The sequence below is a fragment of the Perognathus longimembris genome, chromosome 3, assembly GCF_023159225.1.
Source record: "Perognathus longimembris pacificus isolate PPM17 chromosome 3, ASM2315922v1, whole genome shotgun sequence".
Taxonomy (NCBI): Eukaryota; Metazoa; Chordata; class Mammalia; order Rodentia; family Heteromyidae; genus Perognathus; species Perognathus longimembris.
The window spans coordinates 118,853,586-118,869,114 of record NC_063163.1 but is presented as its reverse complement, the minus strand read 5'-3'; the positions used below and the strand labels follow the sequence as shown (position 1 = coordinate 118,869,114).

At 43.5% G+C, this 15,529-nt stretch overlaps 1 protein-coding gene across 3 annotated transcripts in view; it reads right to left on the bottom strand.

The window, feature by feature from the left end:
* Tbcel (tubulin folding cofactor E like) overlaps window positions 1-14,544 on the bottom strand; it is a 66,122-nt gene extending 51,578 nt beyond the window's left edge. Inside the window, exon 1 of one of the 3 annotated variants that reach the window (XM_048344016.1) lies at window positions 14,360-14,544. The gene's annotated coding sequence lies outside the window, so the exon portion shown is untranslated. Of the gene's footprint in view, window positions 1-4,530; window positions 5,261-14,354 lie in introns of those variants that run through there. The other 2 variants (XM_048344014.1, XM_048344015.1) reach the window with 2 other exon arrangements.
* Between the last annotated feature and the right edge of the window lie 985 nt (window positions 14,545-15,529).

Genomic DNA, 15,529 nt, shown 5'->3' with positions numbered 1-15,529 from the left:
GTTCTAATGCATTGGCAAGTGTTCTGAATTGGTGGCTAGAGCCAGGGAGCCAAGAATCTGGGGTGATGTTGCTTGGTTCCATTACCAAGTAGAGGGGCATGCCTGTGAAAATCTCAAATCCTTTGTGCCTCAGGACCCAGAGTATAATATCCCCTTGTAAAGCACTTGCAAAAAGTCAGACTAAAGCACAAGTTGGAGGATAAAGTGCTCACAGCACTTGTGCCAGGTGGATTATTATCAGAATTGGACGCCCTGTCACCTAAGCCCCCTCAATCACTACCAAACAATTTGTACTTTATGTTCCCATAAAAGAGTCAGATCAAAATTGGTATGGAATGAGCTCCATACTAATGGAATGAGTTCCAACTAAAAACAGAAAACAGACCAAATCTAACCACTAACACTGGAAGATACACAAGATATAATCTTATGCTGGTATGCAACATCAATATTTATTTCACTAAGAAACAATGTACAGTAGTATACTTCATAAAGTATAAATACTACTAGCCATGCTTATAACTTGAGATGTAAAGACTACTTCACAGACAAAACAGAAATTTTAAGTCTTATAAAAATATTTATTGGCGGGCTGGGGGTATGGCCTAGTGGCAAGAGTGCCTGCCTCGGATACACGAGGCCCTAGGTTCGATTCCCCAGCACCACATATACAGAAAACGGCCAGAAGCGGCGCTGTGGCTCAAGTGGCAGAGTGCTAGCCTTGAGCAAAAAGAAGCCAGGGACAGTGCTCAGGCCCTGAGTCCAAGGCCCAGGACTGGCCAAAAAAAAAAAAAAAAAAAAAAAAATATTTATTGGCTTATACATAAATAGAATAACACTAGAGGGGCGAAAAAGCAGACATGAGAAGAAGTACCAACAGCTGACTCCAGAGAAAAGAAATGAGGATGAAGAGAAAGTTACCTCCTTGAACTTACCATATCCACATATCATCCTTTCAAAATGTAAAATATCTTAAAGTAACACATCTGGGAATGGCTTAATAATTTGGCAAAGGAGTTTCACTTCCTCATTATTATAAAGGTTCTATGAAAACAATTCCAAATTGAAATTTTTGAAATTTTAAAGGAATTGGGGAGGAAGAGAAAATGGATATATTCAGAAACAGCCAATTTAGTAAAATGGAATTAAAAAAAAGTAAGAGCAAGCAGACATAACACACAACTGAACCTAAGGACTCGGCTACAATGAGTGAGAGATGGGCAGGGACCATGACAGCAGATGGAGGGGAAGGCAACCAGATCTTCATCCTGTGATCTTTTGCTGTGGCTTTCATGAGAGCAAAGCGAAAGTTCCACTCTGGACTGCAGAGAGGTGTGGATAATATCCACTTCCCTCGCTAGCCAAGCTCATAAAAGTGACCCAACTTTGTCTGAACTATCCTCACTCTAGGCATAACTGGACCAGAAGGCAAGGACGCGTGGGGAAGACTGCCAAGGACCAGCAGGAAGTTGCCCCTAGGGCCTCAAGTTTCTGGAATAGTAGATGGCTGAGAACTGGGGTTTTTTTCTTGAAAAAGATGGCTGAGAATTGTTTTTTTTTTCTTGAAAAAGAAAGCACCGTCATTCGAAATAGGTGTTGATTTAGAACAAAGTTAAATGTCCAAGAGAAATCTTCATAGTTTTCATAAAAGGAAAATATACAGTTTAAATTACTCATATACAGCAAATCAATCTTATCTATTCGTTAGAGAGAAGCAAAAAAAAAAAGAAAGAAAAAAACAACCCAAACCCTATTTTCTTAAAAGCTACCTTGCTGACATTTTGCAAACAAAACAGACTAAGAATTTGGGCCAAAGGCCTCACATTTTCTGCTTAAGTTCCTTTGTTCAGATGATATTTCATGCTGGGATCCTCCTTCCCTTAGGTTTCTGTCTCCTTCACAAGACCATCTGAGCGTGAGACTCTCCTTATCAACTGTTCAGCAAAAATGAAGCCAACAAATGCACTCAGCATAAGCCCATGTAAAAGGCTCCACAAAATCACTTGGTGTATGACTTTACACTAGAGACAGAAAAGAAGTACGTTTGATTGGCTGCCCTCCACCCATCTACTTGCTCTAGTAAATTTATATGGCCCAAGAATGATGTTGTAAATACCCAACAGCTCTGGAAGCCAGGCATGGTGAAAACATACTTGCTCTCCCAGCACACCTTGTAATCTCAGGAAGCCTATGTAGGAGGATGACAAGTTCAAAGACCTGCCTTAGCCATGCAGGGACAACCTGTCCCAAAATAAAATAAAATAAGGTAGACTTTACTATCAAAGTGGAAGAGATGAGACAGCTGATGAAAAAAATTCAGGGGTTAAAAAACAGTTGTTACCTTTTCCTTAAGAACAAAGGGGAGGTCATCACCAGTCAAGAAAACAAAAGCTGAGGAGGAAAATCCCCTCGATATTTTTCAAGAATCTCTTAGGGTGCCTAGCTTTCTTGATTTTTCACAGGTTTTGTTTTAAGCACAAACTTATTCCCAGAAAGCTGTTTTCGAATATTTCCCCACTGAACTCAAACCCCATCAGACTCATGGATATATTAGGTAAGCTGAAATTTGTGCTTTAAGACAGCATCTCACCGTGTACCCCAGATGGGCCTTGAACTCACCATCTTCCTACCTCAGCTTTCAGAGTGCTGGGAGTTCAGGCATGTGCCACCATACTTAGCCATTTTATTTTTAAAATCAATCTTTTTGATTCGTAGTACAAACATCTCTAATAAAACAGAATCATTCTGAGAGACAGAGAGAGAGAGGGTGTGTGTGTATGTGTGTGAGAGAGAGAGAGAGATGCTCTTCTCTTCAGGAAAGACTTTTTTCTTACATCATAAAGGTCTGTTAATAAAATTTTCTCAATATCTGCTTTTTAAAATATACAGAATCTCATATGAATTTTTAATGTCCCACAGAGAATAAACAATCCATGACAACAAATCCTATAACCCTACTATATAGTATTCCTTTTTATTAGCTAAGCTGAATAAGGAAATAAGCACAGAATAACACAAATCTTTCCTTATCTGAAGCAGACGGAGAGCTACAGCGTATGAAGAAGCCTGAGGATGCACTGCAGGGTTTGGATCTTCCAGACTACTTCCTCCATACCACATAGACATATTTTTACTCAACTGTTAAGCGACTTCTCATACTTTCATAACCTGAATTTTGCCATGAAGCTCATGAAAAAAATTTGTGTATCAGTGAATACATACTTACATCATCGTTTCTAAGGTCTGTAAAATATTCCCTTAGTACTCTTTTTGAGAAGTCAGGAATAGCAACCATCTCTCATCTGAACACTTCAAGGACACAGTCCAAGGCAGTGTAATTAGGCTGGATAGTCTCATTCAGTATGGCACTTCCAATTTCATTTACTTTAAAGTATATATACCTGCAATTCTATCTCAGCTATTGTCCCTGGGCATCATGTAATATATCTAAGTGAATGCCCTCTCTGGATGAAAAGGAGAATAAATTAATTCTAGGGAACCTTTAGAACTGTTCTGTCAGATTACAGTTAGACGATTCACTAACTTAGCTCTTAAGAGTTTCATGTGCACCACCAAGAACAGCTGATAAATTCATTATCACAGTGTACCAGGCCACCATGATTTCACACCCTAAGATCCACCCACCCTATTCTCCAAGTCTGTTTCTCAACTGTACACAACACTCCTTCTATCTGTAATACTGTGTCATATCAATAACACTGCCAGATGCAATGTGAACTGGGCTCCTTGCAGTCTTTGAATTGCTATGGCTCAGGCACTGTTCCCTTTGTTACCATAGCACCACCATCTTAAAAGCACCACCAACTATATGTATGCATAAAAATATCATACCACTAAAAACTGTTTAAAAGGGTGTGTGGGGGGGTAAATAAGCAAGAGTAATGGAGGGGTAAATACAATCAAGTACTTTCTATTTGTGTATGGAAATAATAATGAAACCCTTTGAACAATTAATATAAGCTAATTTCAAAAGAATGGAAATGAATACTACAAATATTAGAGTATTAATCCAAAAATTTTATTTCATGGCACAGTGGCCAGCCTCAGAACTTTCCAGGTTTTATCCTAAAGATGACACTGTGTACAAGGTACTAATGTTGGACAAAGAGACAACTTTCCAAGGTACACAAACACACTAGCGAATATGCTGGACTTCATGACCTCTGTCCACTATATGTAAGTAGCACACCTAAGATGTCTGACCTAAATGCACTAATCTAAGAATTTAGTAATTTTGAGAAGAAATTTGAGAGAGGAAAATTAAATATCTCTATGCATCTATTTTTCAACAACAAAGAAAAAACCTATTTAAACATGTACTTTTTGATTTACATAGCTCTCATTGTCCAAAAATGTTGTCCTAAACCAACAACCTACATGCTTGCTAAATAAGGCATGCTGAAATACAAAATAAAACTCTATGAGTCAGTCAGCAATCACAACTGAAAAGGTCCACATTTGCAGTACCCTTTATTTTACTAGGTGCTCCCCACTACACACTCCCCGTACCTTGCTGTTTGGTCCAGATTGGATCTGATAGAATTCCAAGGCTTTATCGCTGCACTTACTCAAAGCAGGATCCGTTTAGGAACTGATGAGGTTCCTACACTGAGTGTCTCCACACTGACACTAACAGTCATTTTAAAGCCTGGGAATCTGCCACGGGCACTCTCTGAAGGAGACTAACACTTATCTTTATTCACAGACAGGAAACTGAGGGGATTTGCTCAGGTTTCGGTGGCCTGACCAGCACGCTAAGTCATACCCTCTGTGTCCTAATCTGCTGAGCCATGCTGACTTCTACTAAGGACGTATTTCATGTCAACAGTATACAGCACCATATACAAACACCAGAAATATAACATACTAAGATATATGAAAACCTTTATAGCCAAAACATTTCTTATGAGTACATCAAAATAACTGACCCAAAATTACAGCAGCAGTGTAGCCTAATGTAGTCCCCAAGGAGAAAAATAAGTATTCTCAATTTCTCTGTCCTTCAAAAAAAGCAGTGAATAATTTTTCTTGCATGGATTGTGCATGCATGTTTTCTTTCAGCTGTGATCACAAGGTTTTAGGTCCTCATGGCTGATTACAGAACAGAGTAGCCCATTATCTCTGCTCACCAGAAGCAGTGATAAAGCAACCAGCTTAAGAAAAAGTCTTGCCGGGCACTAAGGCTCACGACTACAATGCTAGCTACTCACCAGGAGGCTGACATCTGAGGATCATGGTTCAACACCAGCCTGGGCACAAAAGTCCATGAAACTCTTTTCTCTAATGAACCACCAGAAAACCAGAAGTAGTGCTGTGGCTCAAAGTGTTAGAGTGCTAGCCTTGAGCTGAAGAGCTCAGAGACAGTGCCCAGGCCCAGAGTTTATGCCTCATTACCAATTTTAGAGAGAGAGAGAGACAGAGAGACAGAGACTCATTGGGAACAGAAAACAAGCCCATCACGGCAGCCACCTAGAGACTGCAAACTACTCTACAAAAACTAGAGTACTAGGTGCTAAATCATCATCCACACAGAGAAGTTGTGATCGCTTGTTCATTAAAAAACAAGTCACTAGCCTCCTACAGCCAGTGCTAGGGCAATACAGTCCAGTGATAGCTAGTGCTAACACATCGGCACCACGTAGAAGTAAATCCTGACTGTGTCCACCACCCTGTGTGCTGGAGGTCAGTACAAACTTTTCCAAGTCTCCATTTGCTCGTGCACAGGAGTGGTAAGAGAGCCCCTAACACCTTAGTGCATAGAACTGCTGAAGACTGGAGATCAAATCAACAGCCTGCTTAGCACATGGCATTTACTAAGCATTAACTTAACAATTACTACCAGTGAACATAGTGTGAATACAGAATTGAAGAATTATTTGCAATATTTGCTAGATCTGACCTAATTTTTGGAGCCCAAGACTCTGAGCACAGTAGAAATGGGCAATATTTATAAAGCCATTCCTCCTTAATGGGAAGATCTGCCCTCACCTTTCTACACATGTCAGTTTTACCTCCTCCAGTGCCCAACTCAAAATAGGCCTCAAGGACAAAAGCCTTCTCACTCAGATACCTCACCTTCTTGGTATTTCAGTTCATGGTATCTACCGCCTGACATTTTCAATGAGCTATTCAACAACCTACTGGCATGTCATCTTTTCAATTGTGAATTATTCAATGTACCATTATTAATCTCATGCATGGTGATGTAATTTTGACATGCTTATTTTTTGTACCCTCAGACTGGATAGCTCAGGGTAAGAACCATATTCTTTATCTATCATAGATTGGAACTTTGTACCTAATTTGCAATGTGCTATGAATAGGCTTTCTAATCACTTCTAATTGTGCATATCAAGTACATTTCACAGAATCTAAAAACAGGATTATTAATAAGCTGAAACTGAACACTGAATTGCCCTATGATCCAGCAATTCTACTTCTGAGCATACACCTAAAGAACTGAAAGCAAGGAGCAGAGTAGCCATGTGCAAGGCGGCAGCCATGTTCACAGCAGCATTCGAGTGTCAGCACTGGGGGAGGGGATGAGGAAAATCTAAATTCACAGCAGAGTACTACTCAACTACAAAGAGACGTTGATATAAGATGCAATACCTCTGACCCTTGACAACACTATGCCAAGGGAAAAAAAGCCAGAAAACAAAGGAACAACTGCACCTACAGGAGCTAACTAGTAATCAAATTCATGGAGAACGTAAAGTAGAAGGAGGACCTTCAGGAGCTGCTGGAGTGGGGTGCGAAGCGGCGAGTTTATGTTTAAGGGGTACAGAACTTCAGTCTGGAAAAACGAAGTCCTGGAGTTATATGGTGTAAAACAATGTATATGTACTTAATGCCACTGAACTGTATACTTTAAGATGGCTAAAATGGTCAATTATATACGTATGTATACATATATAAAACTAAAAACATATTTAAAGAAATAAAAGAATGAAATCTATGCTATTGTTTTAAAAGTGAACACAGGTCTAAGATTTCTAGTTCACTCTTGACACTCTTCTCAGATTTACTATAAACAATTCATTTGCAAATCTGAATACAGATAAACCTATCTAGAAGAGATATGATTTATGAAGTGTACAATCATTTGTTTCCTAGAGTCTATTACTAATGTTCATGAGGAGAAATGTTGCTAAATGATGGAAGCATTATTTATAATCCTTTTGGAAAGCATACCTTGCCTTTACAAAACTTAAGCTTTGGGTTATTAATGGTGTTCATGAGAAAGTATGATCCTCTTATGAGTCACAATAATAAAGATTTAATAATTTAGACTTGTTTCCAACATTTTAAGCCTTATAATTCTTTCTTAAACTATCTAAATTAAATAACAATGCCATAAATATAATATTCTCAAAAATTCTCTTTACTGTGATAATGGCATCTGTCACTAATAATACATAGCATTTGAAAAGATTCACTGTAGTGAGTTACTTTTAAAATAAACTCACAATGCTATGTGCAAGTGAGGTGAGGAAAGTATTAAAGCTGACGGTTTCCTAAGAAACCACATCTCCCTCAACACCCATGGATCCAGCCTTGCTTCTCAAATTCCACATTTGCTAATCGGCCCATTTGCTAACATTTATTGTAGCCCTCAAATCAGTACTTGAGGGTGTGTTTGTTCTTTTGGGCAACACTGGTATGTGCACTGAGGGTCTGCACTTGCTGAGCAGGCTCTCGGCCGCCTGAGCGCGTCTGTGATCATCTGTGCATACATGCAGAAGAGGGGACATGTGAGTCGCTCAGTGCACACAGTTCCAGCTGAGGCAGAACAGGCTGACCTTCTGCCTTCGTGCTTCAGCCCTGATCATGTAAACAAGTACCCGTTTCAGGTTCAAGGCAATATCATGTTTTTCATATTGTTGTGCTTGTAACTGATGAATTCACTATTGAAAATGGCCCCTAAGAGTTACAATGGATGCTAGGACATTCAACACCAATCTGTGGATGAAATGAAGTTGAACCCTGAACCTCACAACACTGAAAACGAATTCAGCCCCAGATAAAACGCAAAAGCAAACTTTTCCCCTGAATGAGAAAGCAATTATTTTTCCTAACAAAAGCTTTATGATCTTGACTTAGGAAGATAATTTCATTTAAAAATATTTTAAAGTCCACAAAGGAAATGTTGGCATATAAAATGAAAAGCTTTTGATATCAAAGAACATTAAAAACATAAAAATATAAGCCTAAAACTAGATAGAAGATTCTTCCAACACACATAACATACATGTAAAGATGGTCATGTTCAATAATATTCAGAACCAAAAACAAAATTCTCAGTAAGATACCAATTTATGTAAGGAAGACTTAACAACTTGACAATGCCAAGTGCTTGAGAAAATGCCAAAGAACAGGAATTCTTACATTGCTAGAATGAGTATATACTGGCACATACATCTTAGAACATAACACATCACTGGCTAGCCACGGTGAAGAGTCACAGACCCTGTGACTCAGTGAACTGCACTTCTCATACACACAGACATGTACACCAGGAGACAAGCACAAGAACATGCCTAACAGCGTTGTTTGAAACCACACAAATCCTGGGAGGAAATGCCTTTCCAACTAATGACAGACAACTGGATGTATTAAAACATACTCATAAAATGTTACACATCAGTGGGAATTAAGCTGATGGTGCTTCGCGCCTGCTTCTTCATCAATATGAATCATTTTTTAAAAAAACAATGTTAAGTGGGTAAACTAATTAATCACAAATATTCACTATGATTGCAGTCATGCAAATTTCCAAAGAATAAAGAAAATTAACCATCTTATCATTACATACCTTTGTGTTTAAAAAACCTTGTAAGGACAAGTCTAAGAATAAATAAGGTTCAGAATCATGTTATCATGGGTACTTTGGTGGTATGGTGGCAAGCTGCCTTCCAGAATAGTGGTATCACTAGAGAATGGAGGAGGGAATGATCGGAAAGAGGCACACAGCAAATCCCCTCTCCAAATCTGTTCCCTTCACTCCATCCCCTCTCAGAAGCTATATTCGATGTTTCGTCTTCTCGTATCACCACATAGCACCCCCTCAACTACGGTTACATGCAAACCATCAAGCCAGGCCAGTTCTTCTCATTTCTGTTACTCTACTTCAAGCCATTATCAACCAAAACAAGGCTGCTGGTAGCCTCCTCCTTGGTCTCTCCTGACTGCTGTTCAATTATTCGTTCTCCACAAGGCAGCCAAGTGGCCTTTTCAAAATTTAACTTATATGGTGTCCTTTATACTCTCAATGTCTTCCTTTCCCACTTAAGAGTAAACTCCAACCTCTCCAGCAGTCTATAAGGCCTCATTCAATGCAATCTCTGCTGACTTTTCTAACCTCGCTCCTTCCCCTCTCTCCCTAGCCCACAAGCCTCAGACTCCCTGGCTTTCAACTTCCCCAACTTTGGCTGGCTCCTTTGGAGAGTGATCTCAGCATGCAAGAGTCTCCAATGGAAAGACAGATGCCACCTGCTCAAAGAGGCTGCCTCTGATCATTCCAGCAACAATGGCATCAATGTCACCATCACTCAGTATTTTGCCTTCTTTCATTCTTTGTAGCTCTCAGCACATTAGCCTAATGTTCAAGGTCTCTACCAGGACTGAGTTACAAAAGGCAAGTGATTTGTCAATATAGTTCAGTGTTTCACAGAACACGGCTAGCACATGTCAAAAATCATTGTTGGATGAGTAGAAATGGGAATTTTACTTTGAAGTAGTATCTTCTGACAGTGAAATAAAATCAAACATGTCAAGGACTGTGGAAGATTGAGAAGAAAGAATTTTGAAAGTCACTGAAAAAGCAGCATTCTAAAAAGTTTTAAACAATAATTTTGCTACAGTATTTATGAACCATGTTCCTAAGGAAGATTTGTGAAGCCACAAAGTCTCACTTTATGGAACTGAGGAGCTTATTTAAACCTCCTGTTCTTAAAAAGGCACCATGTTTAAGAACAGGCTTCACTTAGTCCTGAGTTCATTACAACTGCTGGGTAACATACTTACCTATCTATGCCAGAATCCTCATTAGTAAAAAAAAAAAAAAAAAAGTTATTAATACCAATTACATATCATTATTGTGAACATTAAAACTGTTTATTTCAAATGAAAGCATCTCGTACCTGGCATATTTTAAGTGGTCAATAAGTTGTAGTTACTATTGTGAAAGCTGAGAGTGTAGAGAAGTCTAACAAACATGAAGCTGATAGGAGTCAAATAGCCAATATCCTCTCCCTCTATCAGGGCAGACTAATTATAGACAACATCCCGGAAATGTAGGCCAGGGCTAAGTCCTATTCCCAACAATCAGAGCACCGTCAGTGCGGACAAAGCACTTTGTGAAGACTGACAAGGAGACGATCTTCTCCAAGGAGGTCAGTCACAGAGAAAACAGTCTCAGAAGAGAGCAAGAGAAATTCTCTAGATAAAAGCTGTGGCTGAGGAGCTTTTATCTGCATGCATGGAAAGAAGCAAAGAGCCTCAGTTTGGAAAGTTAATGGGGAAACAAAACATACTATTTTGAGATCAATCCCATTAAATTAGGCAAAGAACCTGTCATCAAATACTACAGAGGCCCATGATCTGTTTACTTAAAAGGGAAAATATTCTAAGCCTGAATTGGGAGCAACTTGTGTATTAACGATAACCGAATCAGGAGTCTCCATACAATCTTATTTCATTACTATGATAACCACATTATGGTGGTTGTCATCAAGGCAACAGCAGGTAAAATATACTCAATATACTCTGTGCCATTTAAATCTCAGAACACTCTTAGAAAAGGTACTTCATTTCACTTGTCACAAAACTGAAGCACAGTGAGGTTATGATCACTTGGCTAGCAAGTGGGAGCCAAGATTCAAATCTAGGCTGACTTCAAAGCCCTGATATTAAATCAACCTCAATTCAATGTTCAATTCATTAATATCATCTGTTCAAAAATCACTTGTAGTTAGGTATGGCAGCTAATGTCTGTGACCCAGGGTAGCAGTAAACTTTAATGACTATACGTATGGCAAAGCTAGAATCCAGCTAAATTTCCCCATCCATTAAATCCAAACTGTATCAATATCAGTTTAAAAATACTTTAGAGAAACTTTTTCTTATAAAGCTGACTAGGACAGAAATATATATATAAGTTTCTCACTTATTTGAAACACAGCTGAGAACCAAGCAGGGAGTAAATCAGCTTCTAAGTAGCCGAACATATCATAAAGTTTCAACAGTAAGAAAAAGTATTTTGCATATATATGAAACATTATTCAGAGCAGCAAACTCATTTTTATACAACATCTGAACAAATACCAAATTCTCAGCAACTTGAAAGAAAAAAATTATAAGGGGGAGAAGAGTTTGAGGGTCAAGAGAAAGAAATACAAACTTAAAAAAAAATAAAAGGAGAATCACTGAGAATAAATTCTCCACAAATGTTTATTGACACATACAGGATTCCTCCATCACCCATCCAACAAAATTAATGATAATCTTCCTTCCTGTTCCACACACCTTGTCTTTCAACATCCTTGATAGTTAAATATAAAGCAAGTATTATTTGCCTGGTTAAAAGCGATAACTTTTAAAGGATGGTTGATACCAGCCCACATTACAATCAAGGCACAGTCAACAAACAGCTACAGGCAAGAAAACTATAAGGATACACAATACACAATTTTAACGTAACAATGCTTGCTTAGGGCATCTAACCAATAAAGGTATCCCCACCCATGAAGGTTGGGTAATTTCTTATGACTATGCCTTTGGATTCCATTCTCATCAACAAAAAATTAATGAGATTAAACTAGTCTTAAATACACACCCTGTAAATGTACACACTGAAGTTGGGCAGAATCATTTGACACTGTCTCCTGCAATAATAGGCTGAGTAATCACTTTCAAAGGACATAGCGACGCCAAAGGCATCTAACTTTGTTCATCAATGCCCATGAATGTTATTATGAACTAATACTGTTTGGGGAAGGAGCTCACCTATTATATATACATATGAATCTAACTTTGTTCATCAGTGTCTATAAATGTTTATTATGAATTAATATTGTTTGGGGAAGGAGCTCATCTATTATATACACATACGAAAAGCATCATTTACATGGGCAATTAAGATGTCAACTAATTCAAATCTATATTGAAGTTTATGATCAAGTATCAAATATATATCAAAACTATTGGCTCTTCATCCTTAGACCTGTAGTTAAAAATACAAAGCATGGCATACACTAATTACTACAACAAAAAAAACTGGGGATGTCTTTAGACAGAAAAAAAAGAAAATCAATATTTCCCAACACTGCAATGGTAAAATAAAACTTTCTTAACTATGATGTAAAGTGGCTAAATGGAAGGTCTCTCAAATTTCTGTGACACAGCAAAAGGTAGAAGAAATGAAAGGCACCCTCCCACAAGTTCATCAACCCAATGACTAGGCAACATACAATATCAGAATTCTCCGCTGTGGTGGCTCAAACTATAATCCTAACTGCTCAGAAAGTTGAGATCTGAGGATCATGACTGGAAGCAAGCCCAGGCAGGAAAATCTGTGAGATTTTCATCTCTAATTACCATCAAAAAGCCAGAAGTAGAGCTGTGGCTCAAGTGATACAATGCCAGCCTTAACAAAAATAAATAATAAAAATAAAAAATAACTAAGGGTCAGCATCCAGGCCCTGAGTTCAAGCCCCAGTAACAGCATACACACAAACACAATAAATAAAAATAAACTGTCAAGAATAAGATTAGCCAGGGGTCAACATGCTTCCTGTTCTAATCATCAATCACACCTGAGGACCTTACCCTTTCCCAGAAACCCATGTTCTTGGAATAAATCTTGTTCTCTCTAAGCCAACAACAGGGGACACGAACTAATCAAAGAAATGTCTCATAATAACATTTTTCCAACTGCAAGTTGTAAATCAATTTGGTGGATTTCAGTCAGGATGTTTTCTAATGAGAAAGTAGGAAATATAGTTGAAATTGTCAGAAGGTCTCACCAGGGGTCAGGGTAAACATTGCTTTGTGAAACTTGACAGTTGTCTATTAAATCACAAGATCCGGGGTACTTCTCACTGTGAAGTATGATTTCTTAAAAAAAAAAGTTTGAAAGCCACCACCCTAGAGTTCTAGTTCTGAAATCTCAGGACCCAACAATACCCAGAGAAACCTTAGACTCAGCACCTGTGCAAGTTCTGTTTGCTCAAGGCAGACCTGCATGCAGAAACCCACTGAAGGGCTCTTCAGAGCTCAAGGCGACAAGAGACCCAGTGACAAGTCCAAGCTAAAGCTACGCAGTAGCCTAGGATGCCTGGCCAGTCTCCTCTAACAGTCCTGTGCCTCTTGATAGCTTAGCAACCTTGTCCATAAAGCTCCTCCCTCCACCTCTTCCTCTCAGCTTTCCTCAAATGCAACTCGGACTGGGTCGCAGGTGAAGACAGTATTGAACTTCTCATCACCAACTCCCAACATGCCTTCCTAGGAGAGGACCTAGAACTCTGCATGCCCTACCCCACAGAAAAGTTCCGCACAGTCCTTCCTCTCCTGGGGATGCCGGAGTGGGGCGCCTCCTGCCAGCCAGCGCCCAGTCTCCTTCCAACCCCTCCAACTCCACCTCTTCCAACTCGGGGCACACATAACTTCCCAACGGCTCCAAGGAGCTGTCCCATCCTTTGATAGCCCCTGGAAGGCGCAGGCCTAGTGGCTCCTGCGGGCCTAGGGACGGCTGTCTCCCCTGGAGACCTGTCTCTGTCTGTCTGTCGGTCGGTCTCCCTCTCTTGTTCTTCCTTTCCTTATTTTCTTTCTAAATTCACTGGCTCAGAGCCAGGTTTCCAATGTCTCAGTCAGCCCGAGGCCCCCAGGGCACTAGGCACAGGGGGAGGGGTGTCCTCCGGGCCCCAGGCTGGACTCCCACCCCAGGGCCAGCCAGCAGATCCTCCAACCAGCGCCGGCCTTCCGTCCGTCCTCCACCCGGACGGGCCGGCCTGACCCCCTCCTGGAGCACCGCTCCCCCACCCCCTGCCTAGACCGGCCTCCCTGTCCCCCACCTAGGCCCCACCTAGGCCCCACCCAGTGCTGGCCTCCGGGCCCCCTGGTCCCAGGCCCTCCTGACCCCGACCGCTCCGCCCCGGCCCGGCCCCGGCCCGGCCCCGGCCGTCCTCCTCCTCCCCCACCCCCGGACGGGCCTCCCACCCCCGCGGCCCCTCGCCGCCGCCGGGTGGCCCGGCCCCGCCTCGAGCCTCGGCCCGGAGGAGCGGTCGTCGGCGCTCCGGGCCTGGGCCCCGGCTCCCGGGCCCGGCCGGCTCCCACTCACCCTCGGCCCGGGAGGCGGGAGCTGCCGCGGCGGCTCCTCGGGCGGCGCCTCTCGCCCCCTCCCGGCCGCGTCACCGCCGCTCGGCCTCGGCCTCCTCCCGGCCCGGCCCCCGGGCCCGGGCTCCGCTTCACCTCAGCCCCAAACCTGGCGGCCGGAGCCCGGTGTCCTGCATTGACCCGGAAGCAGCTTCCCACGGCCCCACAACAACACGTGACCCCGCCGCACGTGTCACGTCGCTGCGTGGATGGGGAGGGGGCGGCCCCGCCGAGCGGGTTGCCATGGCGACAAGGGTGGCCAGGCCCCGCGGGCCTCAGCCTCACGGAGGAGCGCGCGGCTGGTCCCGCGCTTTTCCCGCGGCCTGCCCGCGGGGGGCACACATGCGGGGGGCACACACGCGGGGCACGCCCTGCACGCCCCCGGGTGCGGAGGAAGGTGCGCGCTGTCGCTCCCCTGTGAGCGGCCGAAGGAAGGCGCGGGGACTCGGCCTGCTGGGCACTGGTTCGCGGTGCGGCCCGGATCCGGTCACTGGCCCTGACTTCGGGGGCCCCCGTCGTCCGTGCCCACCCTGCAGGCCGGCCACTGCCCGGACGCGTGGCCTGGGCGCCACGCTGCCCCTCCGCGCCCCCTCCCGTGGCCTGGCCGCCCCTCCGCGCCCCCTCCCCGTGGCCTAGCCGCCCCTCCGCGCCCCCTCCCATGGCCTGGCCGCCCCTCCGCGCCCCCTCCCGTGGCCTGGCCGCCCCTCGGCGCCCCCTCCCGTGGCCTGGCCGCCCCTCCGCGCCCCCTCCCATGGCCTGGCCGCCCTCACGCCGCCCCTCCGCGCCCCCTCCCCGTGGCCTGGCCGCCCCTCCACGCCCGGGGCCTGGCCGCCCTCTGCGCCCCCTCCCGTGGCCTGCGGCGCGCCAAGCCAGCCGGCTCACAGCAGCCTGGAGGCGGCGTGCAGTGGGTGCCACCTCCCCATCGCAGGCACCCGCGCTCCGAGCCCCAGCTCGCGAGGGGGACCGGGGTGACGCGCGCGTCCGGGTCGGGCGGGGGCCGCCCCCCGGCTCTGGCCCCGGGTCAGGTGCCTGCCATGCGCCGCGGGGCGGTGATGGAGTCCGGGCGGGGCCGGCGGATCCTGAAGGGAGTTTTACCTTGTGTGGACAGGCCAGCCGCAAGGCCAGGGGTTGGAGA